This window comes from Echinops telfairi, unplaced genomic scaffold, assembly GCF_000313985.2.
Source record: "Echinops telfairi isolate 266 unplaced genomic scaffold, ASM31398v2 ScPeMD7_2565;HRSCAF=3150, whole genome shotgun sequence".
In the NCBI taxonomy this organism is placed as follows: Eukaryota; Metazoa; Chordata; class Mammalia; order Afrosoricida; family Tenrecidae; genus Echinops; species Echinops telfairi.
Genome location: NW_022106463.1, coordinates 5,855,262 through 5,866,218, shown reverse-complemented (window position 1 = coordinate 5,866,218; position 10,957 = coordinate 5,855,262). Strand labels below are relative to the sequence as shown.

At 49.7% G+C, this 10,957-nt stretch overlaps 1 protein-coding gene across 4 annotated transcripts in view; it reads right to left on the bottom strand.

Moving 5' to 3' along the window:
* KATNAL1 (katanin catalytic subunit A1 like 1) overlaps window positions 1-8,295 on the bottom strand; it is a 65,672-nt gene extending 57,377 nt beyond the window's left edge. For 2 of the 4 annotated variants that reach the window (XM_004714817.2, XM_045294023.1), the window contains exon 1: window positions 7,857-7,936. The gene's annotated coding sequence lies outside the window, so the exon portion shown is untranslated. Of the gene's footprint in view, window positions 1-7,686; window positions 7,711-7,856; window positions 7,937-8,224 lie in introns of those variants that run through there. The other 2 variants (XM_045294021.1, XM_045294022.1) reach the window with 2 other exon arrangements.
* Between the last annotated feature and the right edge of the window lie 2,662 nt (window positions 8,296-10,957).

The following is a 10,957-nucleotide window of genomic DNA, read 5'->3' as shown; positions in this document are numbered from 1 at the left end:
TCCTCTCCCTTCATTTGCTCCTGTGTGCTCTGATCAGACATGTCCCTCTCCCTGAGTTGTAGCTTCAGTACTGTCCTCTGAAGTGAATTCTTCTGCAGGTAGAGGGGGCCAAACATAGGGCTAACCTACATTAAATAGGGAAATCCTTCTGGCAAAATTGGATAGCTATTTGCAGAAAGAATGAAAAAGGACTCATATCTCACATCGCTTATAAAAACACACTCAAGATGTATCAAAAACCTAAAGTAAAAGCCAGAATTCTAAATATCATCACTGAAAAATTAGGGACAAACATATGGGCCCTAATGCGTAGCATAAATACACTATCAAACATAATGAATAACACAGAAACAGCAGAAAATTAGATGACTGAAACTTCCTAAAACACACTTACCAAAATATTTCACCAAAAGAGTAAAAAGATAACCCACAAATTGGAAAAATCATTTCAGACCAGGAACTAATCTGTAAAATGTACAGAAAGCTTCAACAACTTGTGGTAGTTACATAATCTCATGTCAATTTGAAGACTGGCAATGAAGGGGTGGAGTCTAGCCCGTCAATCATTAAAAAGCCAATGAGGTCTCTGTGCGCATGGCCTTCTCCTGAGGATTCTGGGAACTCCTGTATTTTCCTCCTTGGAGGTGGGAGGCACTTCCCTTCTCTCAGCTCACACCCTGAGACAATGCCCTACTGACAAGACACATGACGCTATGCCCTGGGAGCTGGAGAAGCCACATGGACCTACCCTGATGCAACCAGACCCCTGGGGACTAGAGAAGCCACGTGGAGACCCCTGCCATCACTGAGATGCTTACACCACCACTGGATCCAAAGACTTTCTACCCACTGGCCTGTGATCACCCTGCATCCAGCGTCATTGCCTGTGTTTCATGAGTCTGAAGTGTTTTCTACATTGGTATCAGACATATGGGCTAATATCGGACTTACGGGCTTGGACTAGACTGGGGTTGGGATGCTTTCTTAATGTACAATTACCCTTTATATAAAACTCTCTCTTATACACATATGAGTTTCTATGGATTTGTTTCTCTAGTCTACCTGGACTAACACATACCTCAACAACATAAAGATAAATAATACTCCAAAAAAGATAAATAATACAATTTTAATATGGGCAGAGGAAATGAATGGACAATGGGAGAAGATATTCACATGGCCAACAAACATATGAAGAAATGTTCACAAACATTAGCCTTTTAGAGAGATGCAAATCAAAACAGTGTGAAACACCATCTCATCCCAACTCTAATACCCAAGTTAAAAAAAAGGCAACCAACAGAACAGAACAAATGCTGGGGAAGGTGCAGAGAGAGCGGAACCCACACACTGCTGGTGGGACTGTGAAAGGTAGTTACTGGGGAAAGCGGGATGGCATGTCCTCAAAACATAGGAAGCAATCCCTCTGCTTGGTATATATCCTGGGGAAATAGGACCCACAATATGGATATATGCATATCCATGTTCATCGCAGGGCAATGCACAACATCAAACGATGGAAGCCACTCAAATGCCCACCCACGAAGAACGGATGAACAAACTTGGATACATAACACAAAATGGAACATAACACTGACTCTGCAGAACACCTCATAACCGGGTGAGCCCGGTTACACTCAGTGAAATTAGTTGATCAGAAAAAGGCTAATATGGCATGAGGCCATTATCGTCAAAAGTCAGGCAAAGGTTATCACGTTAAAAGAAACATTCTAAAAAATGAATAAAATTTTTTAATTACATAATAATAATAAAAGAAGCATTCTTTGATGTTTCCCAGGGGTGGCAGGGACCTGGTGGTGTGTTGGCTGCACGTTGGGCTGCGATCCACGTGGTCGGCAGTTTGAAACCACCAGCAGCTCTGGGGGAGAAAAGCCGGGCTCTCTACGCCCATAAATGGTTATAGTCTTGGAAAACCACAGGGGTCACTATGAGCTAGCACTGACTCATAGCAATGGGTTAAGTTGTACACCTAATAAAGCTTAACTTTAACAAAAGTAGGGTCATAGTTTCCACAGCTGCAACAACAACATAAAAAGAGGAGTTGGGGAGGGTGTGCAGCCAAACGCCTAATAAGGGTTGGTTTCTTGCTTTCCAGATCTGTCTCAGTTCATTGGCCCAGTAACATGCTTCGTGCGTCTGCTCTGCCTCATATTTAGCTATATATTGCCCGAGGTCTTCAGAGCTTGTGGGAGACCACCCAAAGCATCGTGATCGGTGTCCGCTCACCTGGAGCCAAAAAGAAGGAGTCGAGAACAGGAAGAGAAACTAGACCGTGAAGCTGACGGCCTCCGTGAACAGCTGCTCCTTCACCGCGAGACCCGGGTGGCTGGGTGGTGCCGGTCTACCGTGACTGAGCATTTTGATCAGGGAGTCTACAGAAGGGTCATGATCAAAAGGGGGAGGACAGAGAATTTAAAATTCTCAGGGAATCCAGGCATCCTGGAGCCATGCAAGCTGAAGGAGCCCCTAAAGTATTGCCCTGAGGGCACCTTGGCATTGGTTAGGTTTTATGTCCACCTGCACCTGTGTGAAAGTGTACAGGTGGAGTCTAAACTATCCATCAGGTCACAGCCTGATGATGCCCCCTTGAGGGTGTGGCTTCGGTATAAGAGAGACTCTGGGAACTTCTCCTCTCGCTGGCCTATCACCTTCCTTCTTGCTGGGACTCTGTGCCTGCCTCCAGGGGTAGGTGGCCCCATGAGAGCACTGATCTGAAGAGCTGCCGGCACCCTGCCATGTTTCCACCCAGCTTGAATCTACATAACTCTGCACCCACCAGCCATGATCTCCCTGCTGCCCACGTCACCTTTCTGGGCCATCAGCCTGCGGCTAGCGAGTCTGAAGAGGGCTCCAGCTAGCACCGGACCCACCAGCTTGAGCTGGATAGAAAACTACTTCTTAATATAAAGCAGCGGTTCTCCACCTGGGGGTCGAGACCCTTTTGGGGGTCGAACGGCCTTTTCACAGGGGTCACAAAATGACAGTTATGAGGAACAATGAAAATAATGTTATGGTTGGGGGGTCACCACAACATGAGGAACTGTATTAAAGGTTGCGGCATTAGGAAGGTTGAAAACCACTGATAGAAAGTGTAAGTATACATGTACATATACATACATATGCCTGGTTTTGTTCCTCTGGACAAACCAGCCTAACACACTCTTTAAACCTTAAACCAAACATATCCCTTAAGTCTTCTCAAAACCAAACAATCATTTAGCTTAATGAATAAATAATGTCCTTTGTCCTACGTGGACGCCAACTGGCCACCTCAACTCCAAAGATTCCATGGGAACCTCAAGGGGCAGGGTGCCCATGTTGTCAGGCAGAAATAACTTGGAAAGGAGCATAAGCTGTTTCAAGGTAGGAAAGAAAACACATTTTCAAACTCATGTATGTGGTGGTTTATCCAGTTAGGAAAAAAAGATGTCTTTCTCCTTTAAATAATGTTCACAGTCAGATTTCCATCTCTCTCCCACACTGCGTGCCTCTGCCTTTTCTGGGTGGTAAACTCCTGAGAGCAGATGTCTGTCGGAAACACTGAAACCACCTCAGCTGTCACTAACTCACTCACGCGGTCACTCCCTGTCATTGAACCGATCCCCACTCATGGTGCCCCTCTAAGACAGGGGAGAACTGCCCCTGGGGGTTCCTGGGGCTGTACCTCTTTTACAGGAGGAGGAAGCTTCAAGCCGCTGGAGGTTTTTAATCGCTGACCTTGTGGTTAACAGCCCGATGTGGGGCCCACGACACCACCAGGATTCTAACTTCAGCGCTAGTGATGTGAATTATATGACGGTAATTAGAGCCACTGTAACTACCCGGCAAATTAGGTTTGATGGTCAGGATTTTGTACCAGGCTCGGTTGGCTAATGTACCCAGCCGGGGCCTTTTCTACGAGACTCCGGGTGGGGAGAACAGTTACGTGCTCAGCTACTGACCACGAGGTTGGCTGCTCAAAGCCATCGGAAGCACCTCAAAAGTGAGGCAGGAAGTCTCTTTCTGCAGATCAGTCAGGACAGACCCTCTGGGGCACGTAGTTCTAGGGGCCTTGGTCATGCAGCGGTTACCCATTGCTCTGGGATACTCACGGTCTGCAGGTCGAAACCACCAGCCACTCCTCGGGAGAAAGATGGGGCTTTCTACCCCATAAACATTGACGGTCTTGGAAACCCCCAGGGGCAGTGCTGCCCTGTCCTACGGGATTGCTCGGCCCCGGCATCGTGTGTGTTTGAGTCGACCGCAGTCCTACCACTGGCACGCATGGGAACCAGTATGAATCAGAAGACTTAGCCGCACGCAACTGGTTTGGTGTTTGGTTTTCACATCTTAAAAAAAAGAAATTTCTCAAAATCACAAGAATTCAGTTTACTTCAGGCCATGACTGCTACCCAAAGAAGTGAAGCATCCCATGAGGATGGAGGGCACCCTGTGAGGCTTGAAGGCTCCCTGTGAGGTTTCGCGGCACCTTGTGAAGGTGGGAAGCGCTCTGAGGGTGAGAGGTGCCCTGGGAGGGTGGGAGGTGCCCTGGGAGAGCAGTGCAGGGGTTAAGCACTGAGCTGCATACCACCCACAGGGTGGCACTCTGAACCCACCGGCTGCTCCAGCAGAGAAAGATGTGGAAATCGGCTTCCATACTCTGTCCTACCGGGTTGCTGTGAGTTAGAATTAAGCCAAGGGCAATGGGCAGGGTTTGACAGTGACAGGACCGTCTGCCCATGCAAGACACAGGACCTCTGTCGTTGAATCAATCCCGATTCTCAGTAACCGTCCAGGGCAAAGTGGAACTGCCATCACCTTTACAAGAGCTGACTGCCTCTTCTTCCTCCCATGGAGCGGCTGCGGGGTTTGAACTGCCACTGACATTTCAATGAGCACCGCCCCGTTGTGCTTAACCCACTGCACTACCAGGCTTCCTGACTACCTTTTATTCCTGTCACCTTTCCCACGACCTGGCAGAACTTCAGCCTGGCCGATGATACACCCTTAGAGCTTGGACGAATAGATGAACTCCTCCAGTTCCCAATATTATACAACATATGGTCTCTGCTCTCTTGGGTGGCCTTAAGAACACTACTTTCCATCTCCTTCTGGTGCAAAATTGCTACTTTAAGTAATGTTTAAAGAGGTCCGCTTCATTTTAATTAAGAGAGAAAAATTGTAAGAGTATTGCTGGCCTTATGTTGTTTTCTTCTCACAACACTACCAAATATCTATGTCCGCAAGACGACCAGACACTTTTAGTTCAGAGGCTGGGAGCTTTGTTTCTGGGAGGAAATGTCGAAGGGGCATTCCAGATGGGTGTGCAAAATCGCTGCCTGCCCCCCTCATTTTCACCAAGTCCTTGGCCAGCTCTGGAGAGTGTTCTTAGGCACAGAAAGCACCAGAACATAGCATTATTTCTTCTCAAAACACACTCCTGAGAAACTCTCAAAAAAACACAAGAACAGGCATTCCTATTACCGAATGCTCAAGAGAAAGACGGGGCTTTCTACACCCATAAAGAGTGACAGTTCTCAGGACCTCAAGGGGCAGTTTTACCCTGTTCTCTGGGGTCACTATGAGTCAGCACGGACTCGAGAGCAGTGAGTTGTTCTGATTACCTACTGCTGAACAATCCCTTTTTAATTTAAGACAACTCTGTGCTTTAAATACTAGTGCTAATGGTGTAGTGGGTTATGCACTTGACTGCCAACCAGAAGGCCAACAGTTCAAACCCTTCAGCCGCTCAAAAAGGTAAGCCAAACTCACTGCCATCGAGTCAACAGATTACACAAATTCACTGTCATTAAGTCAACAGATTACACAAATTCACTGTCACTAAGTCGAAGAGACGCTACAGGTCAAAACAGCACTGCCCTTGTGGGTTTCAGAAGCCACAAGTTTCCCTCCCTACCAATTCTAAAAACAACAACAAGAAAGCTCACTGCCATCGAGTGAATATTAACTCATGATGACCCTACATGACAGGGTAGAACTGCCCCTGTGAGTTTCCGAGGCTGTAACTGTTTACGGGAGTAGAAAGCCTTGTCTCTCTCCTGCAGGGCTGTTGTTGGTTTTAAACTGCGGACCTTGCAGGTCATAGCCCAACGTGTAACTACTATACCACCAGGGCTCCCACTCCACCAGCCACCACTCAGGAGAAAAATGTCCAGCCTCAGAAATCCACAAGGGCAGTTCTACTGTCCTATCCTGTCGCCATGATTCAATAGCAGTGAGTCTGCATACTCTAGACAACTCATCAACAGGCTCAACTATGCAGAGGATACCAGACCAGCCTGCTTGCTGACAGGACGGAGAACTTAAAGCACTCACACCTCAATGGAAAGAAAACAAACACCCAAACAAACGGACCAGGAAGCATCAAGCGACAGGAAGAACAGGTGGGAATCGTCAAGGATTGCATTTCATTTCGATCTGGAATCAATGCTCACAGAGACAGCAGACGGGAAATCAAACAATGCACTGCACTGCACTGGGCAAGTGAGCTGAAAAAGACCCTGTTAGGGTGTTTAAAAATCAAAAAGCACAGGTGTCACCTTCAGAACTAAGGTGTGCCTGACCCGAGCCACGGGATTTTCCATCGCCTCATGGGCAATGAGTAAAGACTAAAGAGCAGACGCCTCTACGGTATATTAAATATGCCAGGGGCTCCCAGGACAAATCTGTCTTGAAAGAAGTACAACCAAAATGCTCCTTAGAAGGGAAGGATGGCAGGACTTCATCTCATACACTTTGCGTTTTATCAGAAGAGACCAGTCCCTAGAGAAGGGCGTTCATTATACTTGGTCAATCAGAGCAGTGAAAAGGCGAAGACCTCAAGGAGCAGATGGCACAGTAGCTGCAGCAACGGAGATGGGCTCAAAGGTCACAATTGTGAGGATGGTGCAGTTTGTGGAAGGAAACTTTCCCTAGGGTTTATGGAAGCAAACGTCTCAGCTTTCTCTGGTTCAGTGGCGGGTGGGTTCAAACTGCCGGCAGATGGGTTGGCAGGCCAGTGCTACACCACTGGATCACCAGGTCTTGCGGGTGTCATTCTATAGGACTACAGCCATCTAAATCCGAGCTCATCTTTTAAAGTATGCTGTTGTAATTGTTGCTAGGTGCTGTGCAGGTGGTTCCAACTCCTAGCGATCTCGTGTACAACAGAACAAAACGGAACCCAATTGTTAAAGTTTGAGCCCATTGTTGCAGTTACGGTGTCAATCCATCTCATTGAGGATCTTCTTTTTATCACTGACCTACTTTCCCAAGAATGATCCCAGGACTGGTCTCTCCAGAGAATACAGATGAAATCTCACCATCTTTGTTCCCAAGGAGCAGTCTCGCTGTACTTCCTCCAAGAATTAAAGTTTGTTCTTTGATTCTTTAAAGAAGATAGCCCTGTGTAAGTAGTATTCAGCTTGCTAAGTGGAGGGGGTGGGGAAATAAAACTCACCTTACAACCTGGAGTTTTGAAAAATAAAATACAAAAAAAAGCAAAACGACTTGTAAAATATGTTGACAGATACCAACTTGTAATAATAGCTACATCTCCCCGCAATGGGAAACACTGCTACCCGGGCTGCAATTGTTAACTATTGGCTTCACATGCAAAGACCTATGAGCTACTTTAGAATGAACGTGATCCATCCACGGATAAATCCTGGGGTGTGACATACGTACGGTTCTGCACCGAGCGCAGCACCTGGGGAGGGCCAGAGGCCGGCAGGCCCGGCCCCCGCAGCTGGTGACTGCTCATCCACCGGGCTGCCCTGGGCGGTGGCCCGCCGGGGTGGGGCCAGTGCTGCAGCAGGGCAGGCCCATGAATGGCAAGGCGGGAAGCGCCGTCTCACCTCCACTTCCCTTGGCCGACTCTCCGAGCCCAGTTCCAGGACCCCCCAGGTGGCCCCGAGAGCAAAGACAGATTTTCTGGGCTCCCGGGTCCGCTCAAAGTTTATCGGTCTCTCCTAGGGACCGGGGACGCCGGGCTTTGTAGTTCGCCCGTCCAGAGCACTCCAGCGCGGCCTCGCGGCGCAGGCGCCGCCAGACTACAATGCCCAGAATGCTCCGCGAGCTCGCGCTCCCCTCCCCCCGGCGGCCGGCCCGGGCATCTAGGGCAGCGCCCCGCCGGGCCGGGAGGCGGGGCTGTCGCCGCCGTGGGCACCGCACCACCTGCGTGCCCGCTCGCGCCCCTCGCCCCCCTCGCCCCTGGACTCTTTACCTCGGTGCCGCACGTGGCGGACCGACCGATGGCGCCGAGGTTCAGGGAGTGGGGGTGGGGTCCAGGCCGTCGCGGAGTCCGTTAGTTCACGACGTGCGTGAGAAGGCAGCCAGGCGGCAGGCGGTTACCATGGCAACGTGGGGTGGGGGTGGGGTGCGTGGGGCAGGAGGTGGCGGGCAGAGACCTGCAGGCGCAGAGGGCTGCGGAACCCGGAGGCCGCGGGCTGCAGTGGGGAGCCGCGACCCGCTCCCACCCGCTCTAATCCGGCGCTGATCCTGCGACCTAAACGCCCTCTGGGCGCGTGGCTCTGCAGCCGGAGAATTGCAGTCCCTCACGCCTCCTTCCTGCCATATTCCTCCGGGCAGGACCCCCTGCCATCAGGCAGTGAGGACTCCTGGCGATCCAAGGGGACCCGGTAGAACTGCCCCTTGAGTTTCCAAGACTGTAACCCGTTTGGGGCGCAGAAAGCCTCCTCTTCCTCCTGCAGGGCAGCTAGTGGTTTGGAACTGCGGAGCCTGCATTCAGCAGCCTAAGGAGTCACCACTGGGCCACCAGGGCAGGGCTCCTCTTCCTCCGGGGAGATGGGTGGAAATGAGTCATTTCATCCACTCGAGTGCATGTGGCAGTGAGAATGATCCTAGCTCTTTGGGAACTGGCGCCTTCCCCTTTGGGTACCTGCAGCCCCAGCGACCCCCGTGATGGAGTAGATCCGCCCAGAGCTGTCATCTAAACTGAAGCAGACCGCCAGGCCTTTCTTCCGCCTTGCCGCTGGATGAGGTCAAACCACCCACCCATTTGGCTGGAGGGAATGTGCTCAGTTCTGAGAGGGAAGAGGGAGGAGCTGAGCAGGGTTAAAGGTTGCAGGTTAGCCCCTCCGGGCCCAATTTTAAGAACAGAATTTCTCATCTTCTGTTTTTTGTTACTGCCCCTCACCCTTAGACATTTTTTTCTTTTCATCACCGCCCCCCAGGACAGTTTCAGACCATAGCTGTGCATGTAACTGTGCGTATTCGTGGCTCCACTCTGTACATAAAAGGACTTTTTTTTTTTTTCACTTTTTCTGTTGTTGAGTGCTGTCAGGTGCATCCCAACACATGTCAATCCCATATGACAGGTGAGAACTGCCCCCTTGCGTTTTTTCTAGGCTGCCATCTTTACTCTAGAAGACAGTTACAGCCTCAAAGACCCACAGGGACAGATCTACCCTGTTCCTTAGGGTCGCTATGAGTCAGCATCGGCCCGATGGCAGTGGGTTTAACTTTTGATGTATGTATGTATGTATGTCATGTTCCCCTGCGAGGAGCCCTCGTGGCAGAGTGGTTGAGGTGATTGACTACTAACTGAAAGGTTGGCCGTTCAAACCCACCAGCGGCTCCACGGGAGAAAGACGAGGCCATTTGCTGCAGTAAGGACGTACAGACTCTGAAACCCTGATAAGCAGGTCTCTGCCCGCTGGGGCTACTCTTGAGTCCGAGGGTTTGGGTTTGGGGGCTGACATTGTCCAGGCATTCTCCCGAGAGACAGCAGCAGGCATGTAACCGAGCCTGGCGTGGCACTGATTAATGGCATTTGGGCCAGCATCTCCCTCGATATCGTTGGTGGCTTCTCCAGAATGATCTCCGAGAAGCAGAATCATATCATGTCAAAGGCGGGTTAGAGCCTACGTTTCATGAGTTCGCTTCCTGGCGCTGTGCTGGTCTCCAGGGCCCTGTTACATGCTCCATACTTCCATATTTTAAAATGCAGAATTGAAATAATATCTATCTCCTAGAGCTCAGGTGGGACATAAATGCAGAAATACGGATAAAGCACTACCATTACTGAGCATCTTGAGCTGCAATTCTACAGAAGGACCTTGACCAAAGAGGGGGAAATGAAGAACCGAGTTTCACAGTCTAAAGGGATTCCAGAATTTCTGGATCCACAGAGGCTGAAGGAACCCTTGAAACTATTGCTCTGAGATTTTTAAACCTTAAACCAAAACTAGCCCCAACGTCATCTTAAAGCTAGACAATACTCCCCCCAAATCTCTTACCTCCATTTAACCATGAGGAAAACCTCAGACAGATGCCAGTAGGGGAACGTGCTTCACAACACCTGACCAGTGTTCCTCAAACCCTCAAGGTCACCAAAAGCAAAGGACGTCTGAGAAACGTCACAGCCTAGAGGTCTCAGGTGACAGTGAAAGTTGGACATTGAACAAAGAGCAGTCGATGCATCTGGATCGTGCTGCTGGAGAAGAAGATGGAAAGGATCCCAGGCTGCCGAAAGAACAAGCATCCGCCGTGGGAAAAATGCAGTCAGGATGCTCCTGAGAGGCAAGGATGGCAAGACTTCATCTGACCTACTTTGGACAAAGTACCAAGAAAGACCAGTTCCTGGAGAAAGACATCAGGCTTGGTAAAGTCGAGGGGAAGCGAAAAAGAGGAAGGCCCTCCATGTGATGGGTTAACAACGTGGCTGCCACAATGGGCTCAAACGTGAAAACAGTTGTCACGATGGTGCAGGACTGGGCATGTTTCATTCTGTCCATGCCATGAGTCGAGACTGGCTCAGTGGCATCCAACAGCAAAAGAGGCCCTCATTGAGGAGACACGGCAGCTAACTATAGCATGGGACCCTGGGACACGAAAAAGACGTGCGGTAAAACTAAACACAGCAGAATGTAGACTTCAGGGACTATAAATCCATCAGTATTGTTACATCAATTTGTCAAATGTATCGTAAGATGGT